General features: G+C 42.9%; 1 pseudogene; it reads left to right on the plus strand.

Annotated features, from left to right (window-relative positions):
* Positions 1-3918: 3918 nt before the first annotated feature.
* Positions 3919-13265, plus strand: part of LOC138645180 (cytochrome P450 2K6-like) — a 52027-nt pseudogene continuing 42680 nt past the window's right edge.

Genomic DNA, 13265 nt, shown 5'->3' on the forward strand with positions numbered 1-13265 from the left:
GCATCAGGGGGTCTCCAAACACGACAGCCAATTTTGCGCTCAAAAAGTCAAATGGTTCTCCCTTCTGAGCTCTGCTGTGCGCCCAAACAGTGGTTTACCCTCACATATGGGGCATCAGCAAACTCGGGATAAATTGGACAACAAATTCTGGGGTCCAATTTCTCCTGTTACCTTTGTGAAAATTAAAACTTGGGAGTTAAAAAATCTTTTTTGTGTAAAAAAAATATATTTTTTATTTTCACGACTCTGCATTATAAACTTCTGTGAAGCACTTGGGCATTCAAAGTTCTCACCACACATCTAGATAAGTTCCTTGGGGGGTCTAGTTTCCAAAATGGGGTCACTTGTGGGGGGTTACTACAGTTTAGGTACATCAGGGGCTCTGCAATCGCAACATAATGCCCACAGACCATTCTATCAAAGTTTGCATTCCAAAAAGGCGCTCCTTCCCTTCCGAGCTCTGCCGTGCGCCCAAACAGTGGTTTACCCCCACATATGGTGCATCAGCGTACTCGGGATAAATTGTGCAACAACTATTGCAGTCCAATTTCTCCTGTTACCCTTGTGAAAATAAAAACTTGGGGGCTACAATATCTTTTTTGTGGAAAAAAAAATATTTTTTATTTTCACGACTCTGCATTCTAAACTTCTGTGAAGCACTTGGGCATTCAAAGTTCTCACCACACATCTAGATAAGTTCCTTGGGGGGTCTAGTTTCCAAAATGGGGTCACTTGTGGAGGGTTTCTACTGGTTAGGTACATCAGGGGCTCTGCAAACGCAACATAATGCCCGCAGACCATTCTATCAAAGTCTGCATTCCAAAACGGCGCTCCTTCCTTCCGAGCTCTTCCGTGCGCCCAAACAGTGGTTTACCCCCACATATGGGGTACCAGCATACTCAGGACAAATTGGACAACAACTTTTGGGGTCCAATTTCTCTTGTTACCCTTGTGAAAATAAAAACTTGGGGGCTAAAAAATCTTTTTTGTGGAAAAAAAAATTATTTTTTATTTTCACGACTCTGCATTCTAGACTTCTGTGAAGCACTTGGGCATTCAAAGTTCTCACCACACATCTAGATAAGTTCCATGGGGGGTCTAGTTTCCAAAATGGGGTCACTTGTGGGGGATTTCTATTGTTTAGGCACATCAGGGGCTCTCCAAACGCGACATGGCGTCCAATCTCAATTCCAGCCAATTCTACATTGAAAAAGTAAAACGGCACTCCTTCTCTTCCAAGCTCTGCGGAGCGCCCAAACAGTGGTTTACCCCCACATATTGGGTATCAGCGTACTGAGGAGAAATTGCACGACAACTTTTGTGGTCTAATTTCTCCTGTTATCTTTGTGAAAATAAAAATTTGTGGGCAAAAAGATCATTTTTGTAGAAAAAATGCGATTTTTTTTTCACGGCTCTACATTATAAACTTCTGTGAAGCACTTAGGGGCTCAAAGTGCTCAATACACATCTAGATAAGTTCGTTAAGGGGTCTAGTTTCCAAATTAGTGTCACTTGTGGGGGGTTTCCACTGTTTAGGCACATCAGGGGCTCTTTAAACGTGACATGGCATCCGATCTCAATTCCAGCCAATTCTGCATTGAAAAAGTCAAACGGCGCTCCTTCTCTTCCAAGCTCTGCGGTGCGCCCAAACAGTGGTTTACCCCCACATATGGGTTATTGGCATATTCAGGAGAAATTGCACAACAAAATTTATGGTTAAATTTCCATTTTTACACTTGTGAAAATAAAAAAAATGGTTCTGAAGTAAAATGTATGCAAAAAAAAGTTAAATGTTCATTTTTTCCTTCTACATTGTTTCAGTTCCTGTGAAGCACGTAAAGAGTAAACTTCTTGAATGTGGTTTTGAGCACCTTGAGGGGTGCAGTTTTTAGAATGGTGTCACACTTGGTTATTTTCTATCATATAGACCCCTCAAAATGACTTCAAATGTGATGTGGTCCCTAAAAAAAATGGTGTTGTAAAAATGAGAAATTGCTGGTCAACTTTTAACCCTTATAACTCCCTAACAAAAAAAAAAATGTGTTTCCAAAATTGTGCTGATGTAAAGTAGACATGTGGGAAATGTTATTTATTAACTATTTTTTGTGACATATCTCTCTGATTTAAGAGCATAAAAATACAAATTTTGAAAATTGCAAAATTTTAAAAATTTTCGCCATATTTCCGTTTTTTTCATAAATAATCGCAATATCGAAGAAATGTTACCACTATCATGAAGTACAATATGTCACGAAAAAACAATCTGAGAATCAGCGGGATCTGTTAAAGCGTTCCAGAGTTATAACCTCATAAAGTGACAGTGGTCAGAATTGTAAAAATTGGCTCGGTCATTAAGTACCAAATTGGCTCTGTCACTAAGGGGTTAATAATTGTTAAAGATATCCTCCACCTCTCATGTTAAATGTAACTATACATTTCTTATGTATCATCACTTTACCTTACAAGATCCATTTTGCTACTGCTGCTTTTGTCTCCAAAATCAATGGCCCATCCTCAGCTCCAAAATGGGCACTACAGAGGCATGGGGAGCGCTCTGGAAAGTCTGAACCTTGCAACTGCAAATATAAACTAAGACTAACAATGTCACATAAAGTAAGGTCTCAGAATAAACTGTGTTTTAATGATTTAATCCTCTGCTTTTGGGGGGATTTTCTGTCCAGTGGGCGGTCCTATCAGTGACTGACAGCTTTCTTTGTATAAGTGTGCATGCCGAGACAGCTTTCAGTCACTGATAGGACCGCCCACTGGACCAAACATCCCAGAAAGAGCAGAGGATTATATGATGAAAACACAAATTGTGCTGAATCCGTTCTCAAAAAAATCAATCTGCTCAGCTCCTCCTGCTGCATAACATGGTGCCTGCAGATTGGACTGGATAATGATGGTGACAGGTTCCTTTTAACATGTCTAGCAAAATGCTCCAAATATATCAATGAGTGGATTTATTTTGCTTATATTCTGCCTCGTTTAGTTTCATGCTACGTTTAAATCAGAAACAGTAATCAATCTGCTCCAATATAAAATGATTAAAAATATATATATAAATAATAATTTCTAATTTAATTGGTTAACCACTGTTTTGGTCAAAAAGTTCCCCTATAATAATCTAATGTTATCACTGCTGAGCGTCTCCATGATGGAAAGCAGCAAAAGGTTTTCAATTTCTTTACGACGCCGCTCGGGGGAATATAATTTTACCCAGATTCTATTGTAAAAAATATGGACTACCGAAAACATACATTAACTTGAATGAAAGACAATACAGCTATTACTGTAGGTGAGGAGGAACCTTAGCTAATACTGGACTTATTCTAAAGTCTGGTCCTTTGTGGCAATACCTGGTACAAATTTCGCGATGAGGTTCCTTTTCTTCAATGTAGACCACTGTTGGAGATGCAACTTCTAGGTTCCCATACGTGTAATTGTCAGACATGTCCAATAATGGAAAATCTTTTCAACCTCTTTCCCATCAAGTTCTGTTTAGCTGATTACATTAGTAATTAATTAAAACTTTCATACACAAAATCTAATGCAAAAGACTCGAGCACAATAGATATAAAGTTCATCCTGCTATAACTGCAAATAGATTCATTCGTGTCCCCAAACGTTAGTATGTGAACATTACCCCATGGCACTGGTACAGCTGCAAAACAGATAAGATAAAACATTACAAATCATATTCCTTTATGCCACTGTACACATCACTTTATAATACACCTTGACCAACATTCATTTGGATGAAATGTATAATGTTATGTATGTAAAAACAAGATTGTGCAACCTAAGCCAAGATTGTCTGACGAAGGTAACTGGCAATGGACCAATCAGTTTATTATAGGTTATTTGTGTCCTAGTAAAGATTAACACATGCAGGAAAAATAAGCCAAAGTGTATAAATATAAGGGCAGCAGCACAATCAGAACAGACTCTTACCAGTACTTCGCTATGGCTTTTATTGCCTACTTTTTGGCTAGAGCCGATGTGTTGGTATACTTTTCAATTTTCATTGCATTATTCATCTATTGGATAAATGGAATTAAGAAGAGCACAGCAAAGATGCCCCCTGGACCTATGCCTCTGCCGGTCATTGGAAACCTCAACCTGTTGGACCTGAATAGGCCCCACGAATCTCTGATGCAGGTAGGATACTGTACTTACTGTATAGTCAAGGAGGGTTCAACATTATTTAGCTGGGGCAATGGAATTGGGGGTGGTTGCTGAGTGAGACAGGTACAGTATGAATGGATTCGTGGTGGGCATCAAAGGTCCTGGAGGTCTTGGTCTTTGCTGCTTTATACACTAACCATTGATGTGAACGGTCACTGTGTAACTCTGCATTTCCTCTGTGGTGGCGAGGGAGAGAGAGATTGAATACTTACTGTCAGAATTCCTTGGAATTATAGCTGATCCCTCCAATTGTCTACAGGTAGACATTTTGTGGTGAAACTATTGTTCCGGGACCATCTAATAAACTAGGGATTGTTCAAAGTCAAGAACCTCTTGAAGACCCTTAGACTTGTCGTGTTGCTAGAGATGCGTGCAACCATGTTCTGCTATCATGGTTTTACGTGTTAATTTGCAAAGTTAGTTTCTCGTTTGTTTATCAAAACAATAGATGAGTAAAAATGGATTATTGACAATACCATAGCATTTAATATATGGCCAAATGTAATTCCAATACATCTTCCATGAGTGTTTATCAATTCATTAGAACACTTTGGCTAATATTATAATATGAGGCTGATTGTCTCTCTTGGTGCTATAACATTTTCCTATATCCTGGGGAGCATTTCTACCATTAGTAAAGTTGCGCGTTGCTGTTGGACTTTCCTTGGGATTAACCGTTGATCACCATGAATCAGATAAGACAAATCTGCTCCGATCAACTGATCACTGTAACAGATTATTATGGGCGATCAGCCTCTTTAATATTGTTCATTGTTGGGATCAGGGTTTTGTACGGTTCTTTCGCATGACACTTTGCAAAAAACATTTTTATCAGTTCCTAGTAGCTGTGGGAAATATAATTTGTATAGATGGCGGAGGTCTTCATTGGTTGCAGGTCCCTGACTTCTGCACAGATGTTATGTCTTCTGCTAATGGCAGGGCTTTATAGTTTATCTTTCTGAACTTTTTCTACATTATTACTATGCAAGTACATTTAAATGGTTAACATTTGAGAAAGTGGAAAATACATGAACATATAAAATGATCAAAGAAGAACTAAACCTTTATGCGTTTCTTATATTTTGCAGGCATGAATCTGAAAAGAATGGTAAAGGGACAATGGTAATAGAGTAAAAAAAAAAACTGCACAATACATGTAAAGAAAGAGGGAATGTGGATAGCAGCAATAGGCATTACCCGATGGTGGTCTGATGGTGGTCCCCGGTTCAAGTGCAGCACACACCCCGACGCACGTTTCAGAACTTAGTCCTTCATCAGGGAACGGACTAAGTTCCAAAATGCACATCGGAGTGTGTGTTGCACTTGGATCGGGGACCACCATCTGACCACCATCAGGTAATGCTTATTGCTGTACTGTGCAGCTTAGGGTGGTTTCACACTTGCGTTTTTGTCTGCAGCGTTTTTTGCACAAAAAAACGCATGCGTTTTTTCCCTATATTTAACATTGAAAACGCATGCGTTTTTTTTGTCCGCGTTTGGTCGCGTTTTCAATCGCATGCGTTTTTTTACTGCATGCGTTCATTTTCAAAAATGCAACTTGTAGTATTTTTTAGCGGTGTTTTTTGGACAAATAAAAACGCATGTGTTTTCATGCATTTTTTTTGGGCCAAAAAATACATTGGAGTTAATGGAAACGCATGCGTTTTATTGTGCATGCGTTTGTTTGCGTTAAAAACGCATGCGTTTTTATATTAAAAAAACAGAAAACACACTGATATGCCACCCCCCACCATAAAGGTGATAAAGGGATCTGTCATGATCCCAATGGCAGGGGATCACAAAAGGACAAGCACACAAAAAACAGAACAAGCTCTAGGGTGATGGAAACTGAGCTGACCGCGATCCTGAACCTAATTCACAACACTAGCAGTAGCCGGGGAACGTGCCTACGATGATTCTAGACGTCTCGCGCCAGCCGAAGGACTAGCTTCCCCTATTAGAAGAAACAAAGACCTCTCTTGCCTCCAGAGAAACACCCCACAGAAATAGCAGCCCCCCACATGTAATGACGGTGAAATGAGAGGAAAGCACATACGTAGTAATGAAAACAGATTCAGCAAAATGAGGCCCGCTAAAACTAGATAGCAGAGGATACAAAAGTGAACTGCGCGGTCAGCGAAAAACCCTACAAAAAACCATCCTGAAATTACCTGAACTCATGTGCCAACTCATGGAACATGAGGAGTAATATCAGCCCACTAGAGCAACCAGCAACAAGGAATCACATAACTGCAAGCTGGACTAAAACAAAAATAAAGCAAAACGTGGAACAGGAAAATCAAAAACTTAGCTTGTCCTGAAGATTACTGAAGCGGAAAGCAGAGGTAACAAGACACACTGATTACATTGCTCGCCGGCGAGGAAATGACAAGAAAGCCAGGTTAAATAGGAAACTCCCATATCCTGATAGAACAGGTGGACACCAGAGACCGCAGAGAACACAAGTCACCCAGTACCATCTGTAACCACCAGAGGGAGCCCAAAAACAGAATCCACAACAGTACCCCCCCCTTGAGGAGGGGTCACCGAACCCTCACGAGAACCACCAGGGCGACCAGGATGAGCCCTATGAAATGCACGGACCAAATCAGCAGCATGAACATCAGAGGCAACCACCCAAGAATTATCCTCCTGACCATAACCCTTCCACTTGACCAAATACTGAAGTTTCCGTCTGGAAACACGAGAATCCAAGATCTTCTCCACAACATACTCCAATTCTCCCTCCACCAGCACCGGAGCAGGAGGCTCAAGCGAAGGAACAACAGGTACCTCATACTTCCACAACAACGACCGATGGAACACATTATGAATAGCAAACGATGCCGGGAGATCCAAACGAAACGACACAGGGTTAAGAATTTCCAAGATCCTATAGGGACCGATGAACCGAGGCTTGAACTTAGGAGAAGAGACCTTCATAGGAACAAAACGAGAAGACAACCACACCAAGTCCCCAACACGAAGTCGAGGACCCACGCGGCGACGGCGATTAGCAAACTGCTGAGCCCTCTCCTGGGACAACTTCAAATTGTCCACCACATGACTCCAAATCTGATGCAACCTATCCACCACCACCAGCTTAGTATACATTTTTTGCAAAAAACGTATCAACCAAATACCCTGTTTTTTACATCTTTTACTAGCACTTGCGGATTACTGCAACATTTTTTCAAACTGAGTGTTTTTGGTTTTACTATTCTCTTTTGTGTCTTCAGGTTTCTTGGTGGTGTGTGAACATGATCATACAGACTTGTTCACTGTGCAAGTAGCCCATGTGTTCCTGTTTCCATAATTGTTCTCTTGTGTCTACAAGACTGGGGAGTTCCACCACTCCTCTTGGGCTATCTGCACAAAAGCTGTTCTACCCTGTATGCACACATGGATTTTTCCTCTCTGAACCCTGTTCACACAGGTTACATACAGATGATCAGGTTTTTAAATACATCAGATAGGGATTGCATACATTAGTTAGGACTGCTCTGATAAGGGTATACCGTGAAGATTGGTAGAGCAGCTTAGTATACATTTTTTGCAAAAAACGTATCAACCAAATACCCTGTTTTTTACATCTTTTACTAGCACTTGCGGATTACTGCAACATTTTTTCAAACTGAGTGTTTTTGGTTTTACTATTCTCTTTTGTGTCTTCAGGTTTCTTGGTGGTGTGTGAACATGATCATACAGACTTGTTCACTGTGCAAGTAGCCCATGTGTTCCTGTTTCCATAATTGTTCTCTTGTGTCTACAAGACTGGGGAGTTCCACCACTCCTCTTGGGCTATCTGCACAAAAGCTGTTCTACCCTGTATGCACACATGGATTTTTCCTCTCTGAACCCTGTTCACACAGGTTATATACAGATGATCAGGTTTTTAAATACATCAGATAGGGATTGCATACATTAGTTAGGACTGCTCTGATAAGGGTATACCGTGAAGATTGGTAGAGCAGCTTAGTATACATTTTTTGCAAAAAACGTATCAACCAAATACCCTGTTTTTTACATCTTTTACTAGCACTTGCGGATTACTGCAACATTTTTTCAAACTGAGTGTTTTTGGTTTTACTATTCTCTTTTGTGTCTATCCACCACCATGTCCACTCCAGGACAATCAGAAGGCTCCACCTGACCAGAGGAAAAACGAGGATGAAACCCCGAATTACAAAAGAAAGGAGAAACCAAGGTAGCAGAACTAGCCCGATTATTAAGGGCAAATTCGGCAAGCGGCAAAAAGGTAACCCAGTCATCTTGATCAGCAGAAACAAAACACCTTAAATAAGTTTCCAAGGTCTGATTAGTTCGTTCCGTCTGGCCATTCGTCTGAGGATGGAATGCAGACGAAAAGGACAAATCAATGCCCATCTTAGCACAGAACGTCCGCCAAAATCTAGACACAAACTGGGATCCCCTGTCAGAAACAATGTTCTCCGGAATCCCATGCAAACGAACCACGTTCTGAAAAAACAGAGGGACCAACTCAGAGGAGGAAGGTAACTTAGGCAAGGGGACCAGATGAACCATCTTAGAAAAGCGGTCACACACAACCCAGATGACGGACATTTTTTGAGAGACAGGGAGATCCGAAATAAAGTTCATGGACATGTGCGTCCAAGGCCTCTTCGGGATAGGCAAAGGTGACAACAATCCACTGGCCCGAGAACAGCAAGGCTTAGCCCGAGCGCAAACTTCACAAGACTGCACAAAAGAACGCACATCCCTCAACAAGGAAGGCCACCAAAAAGACCTGGCCACCAAGTCTCTAGTACCAAATATTCCAGGATGACGTGCCAACGCAGAAGAATGGACCTCGGAGATGTCTCTACTGGTCCAATTATCCGGAACAAACAGTCTTTCAGGCGGACAACGATCAGGTTTATCCGCCTGAAACTCCTGCAAAGCACGTCGCAAGTCTGGGAAGACAGCCGACAAAATCACCCCATCCCTAAGGATACCAGTGGGCTCAGAATTTCCAGGGGAATCAGGCACAAAACTCCTAGAAAGAGCATCCGCCTTCACATTCTTTGAACCTGGCAGGTACGAAACCACAAAATCGAAACGGGAGAAAAACAGTGACCAACGAGCCTGTCTAGGATTCAGACGCTTGGCAGACTCAAGGTAAATCAGATTTTTGTGATCAGTCAAGACCACCACACGATGTCTAGCACCCTCAAGCCAATGACGCCACTCCTCAAATGCCCACTTCATGGCCAAAAGCTCCCGATTACCAACATCATAATTCCGCTCAGTGGGCGAAAACTTTCTAGAAAAGAACGCACATGGCTTCATCACCGAGCAATCGGAGCTTCTCTGTGACAAAACCGCCCCCGCTCCAATCTCAGAAGCATCAACCTCAACCTGAAAAGGAAGCGAAACATCTGGCTGACGCAACACAGGAGCAGAAGAAAACCGGCGCTTAAGTTCCTGAAAGGCCTCCACAGCTGCAGGAGACGAATCAGCAACATCAGCACCCTTCTTAGTCAGATCCGTCACAGGCTTAACAACACTAGAAAAATTAGTTATGAAACGACGATAGAAATTAGCAAAGCCCAAGAACTTCTGTAGACTCTTAAGAGATGTAGGCTGCGTCCAGTCACAAATAGCTTGAACCTTGACGGGATCCATCTCAATAGTAGAAGGGGAAAAAATATACCCCAAAAAAGAAATCTTCTGGACTCCAAAGACACACTTTGAACCTTTTACAAACAAAGAATTGGCCCGCAGGACCTGAAACACCTTCCTGACCTGCTGAACATGGGACTCCCAGTCATCAGAAAAAAACAAAACATCATCCAAATACACAATCATAAATTTATCCAGATATTCACGGAAAATATCGTGCATAAAGGACTGGAAGACAGAAGGAGCATTAGAAAGTCCAAAAGGCATCACCAAATACTCAAAATGGCCCTCAGGCGTAATAAATGCGGTTTTCCACTCATCACCCTGCTTAATCCGCACAAGATTATACGCACCCCGAAGATCAATCTTAGTGAACCATTTAGCCCCCTTAATGCGAGCGAACAAATCAGTCAACAATGGCAAAGGATACTGATATTTGACCGTAATCTTATTCAAAAGACGGTAATCTATACAAGGCCTCAATGAACCATCTTTTTTGGCCACGAAATAAAAACCTGCTCCCAAAGGAGACGAAGATGGACGGATATGTCCCTTTTCCAAGGACTCCTTAACATAATCCCGCATAGCAGTATGCTCTGGCACTGACAGATTGAACAAACGACCTTTAGGAAATTTACTGCCAGGAATGAAATCTATAGCACAATCGCAATCCCTGTGAGGAGGAAGCGAATTGAGCTTAGGCTCCTCAAAAACATCCCGATAATCAGACAAAAATACAGGAACCTCAGAAGGAGTAGATGAAGCGATAGAAATCGGAGGTGCATCATCATGAACCCCCTGACATCCCCAGCTTAACACAGACATCGTTTTCCAGTCCAAGACTGGGTTATGAGTTTGTAACCATGGCAGACCAAGCACTAAGACATCATGTAAATTATACAGTACCAGGAAGCGAATCACCTCCTGGTGAACGGGAGTCATACGCATGGTCACGTGTGTCCAGTACTGAGGTTTATTCATAGCCAAAGGTGTAGAGTCAATTCCTTTCAAAGGAATAGGGACTTCCAGAGGCTCCAGACTAAACCCACAGCGGTTGGCAAATGACCAATCCATAAGACTCAAGGCAGCGCCTGAATCCACATAGGCATCGACGGAAATGGCTGATAATGAACAAATCAGAGTCACAGACAGAATGAACTTAGACTGTAAAGTACTAATGGCAACAGACTTATCAACCTTTTTTGTGCGTTTAGAGCATGCTGATATAACATGAGCTGAATCACCACAATAAAAACACAACCCATTTTTCTGCCTATAGTTTTGCCATTCACTTCTGGACTGAATTCTATCACATTGCATTGTCTCAGGTGCCTGTTCAGAAGACACCGCCAAATGGTGCACAGGTTTGCGCTCCCGTAAACGCCGATCAATCTGAATAGCCATAGTCATAGACTCATTCAGACCTGTAGGCGCAGGGAACCCCACCATAACATCTTTAATGGCCTGAGAAAGGCCATCTCTGAATCTTGCAGCCAGGGCGCACTCATTCCACTGAGTAAGCACCGACCATTTCCGAAATTTCTGACAATATAATTCTGCTTCATCTTGCCCCTGAGAGAGAGCCAATAAAGCTTTTTCAGCCTGAATCTCTAGGTTAGGTTCCTCATAGAGCAAACCCAATGCCAGAAAAAACGCATCCACATTGAGCAACGCAGGATCCCCTGGTGCCAATGCAAATGCCCAATTCTGAGGGTCACCCCGCAGGAAAGATATTACAATCTTGACTTGCTGAGCAGGGTCTCCAGAGGAGCGAGATTTCAAAGAAAGAAACAACTTGCAATTGTTCCTAAAATTCAGAAAACTAGATCTATCTCCAGAAAAAAACTCTGGGATAGGAATTCTAGGTTCAGACATAGGAGCATGTACAACAAAATCTTGTATATTTTGAACCTTAGCAGCAAGATTATTCAGGCTGGAAGCCAAACTCTGGACATCCATGATAAACAGCTGAGGTCAGAGCCATTCAAGGATTAAGAGGAGGTAAGACGCAGCAAACTCTGAGGGAAGGAAAAAAAAAAAAAAAATTCCTCAGACTACTTTTCCTCCTACTTCAGCCAATATGATTACCACTTTTCGGGCCGGCGACACTGTCATGATTAGGGTTGAGCGAAACGGGTCGAAATTGTTCAAAAGTCGCCGACTTTTGGCAAGGTCGGGTTTCATGAAACCCGACCCGACCCCAGTGGGGGGTCGGCCATGAAGTCGGCGATCTTTTGAATCTGGAATCGGAATTCCGATCCCGATTCCCGATATGTTTAAGATATCGGGAATTGGTATCGGGATCCATATTTAAGTGTAAAATATAGAATTAAAATAAAAAATATCCTTATACTTACCCTCTGACGCGCCCTGGTACTAACCGGCAGCCTTCCTCCTTCGAATCCGCGCTTCTAGGACCTTGCCGTGACGTCGCGGGTGACGTCGCGGCTTGTGATTGGCCGCGCGGCCGCCCATGTGACCGCTCGCGCGGCCAATCACAAGCCGCGATGTCACCCGCGACGTCACCGAAGGTCCTGGAAGGGCTGATTCTTAGGAAGGAAGGCTGTCGGAAGGAAGCAGGGCGCTTCCGAGGGTGAGTATATACCTAATAGGAATATACTCACCCTCGGAAGCGCCCTGCTTCCTTCCGACAGCCTTCCTTCCTAAGAATCAGCCCTTCCAGGACCTTCGGTGACGTCGCGGGTGACGTCGCGGCTTGTGATTGGCCGCGCGAGCAGTCACATGAGCGGCCGCGCGGCCAATCACAAGCCGCGACGTCACCCGCGACGTCACCGAAGGTCCTGGAAGGCTGATTCTAAGGAAGGAAGGTTCCCGGTTAGTACCAGGGCGCGTCAGAGGGTAAGTATAAGGATATTTTTTATTTTAATTCTATATTTTACACTTAAATATGGATCCCAGGGCCTGAAGGAGAGTTTCCGCTCCTTCAGACCCTGGGAACCATGGAAACCCAATGCACTGCATTGGGTTTCGAGTTTCGGCCGACCCCGACCCCGACTTTTTTATAGGATCGGCCGATTTCACTCGACCCGACTTTTCCAAAAGTCGGGTTTCGTGAAACCCGACCCGATCCTATAAAAGTGAAGGTCGCTCAACCCTAGTCATGATCCCAATGGCAGGGGATCACAAAAGGACAAGCACACAAAAAACAGAACAAGCTCTAGGGTGATGGAAACTGAGCTGACCGCGATCCTGAACCTAATTCACAACACTAGCAGTAGCCGGGGAACGTGCCTACGATGATTCTAGACGTCTCGCGCCAGCCGAAGGACTAGCTTCCCCTATTAGAAGAAACAAAGACCTCTCTTGCCTCCAGAGAAACACCCCACAGAAATAGCAGCCCCCCACATGTAATGACGGTGAAATGAGAGGAAAGCACATACGTAGTAATGAAAACAGATTCAGCAAAATGAGGC

The sequence above is a fragment of the Ranitomeya imitator genome, chromosome 7 (assembly GCF_032444005.1).
Source record: "Ranitomeya imitator isolate aRanImi1 chromosome 7, aRanImi1.pri, whole genome shotgun sequence".
In the NCBI taxonomy this organism is placed as follows: domain Eukaryota; kingdom Metazoa; phylum Chordata; class Amphibia; order Anura; family Dendrobatidae; genus Ranitomeya; species Ranitomeya imitator.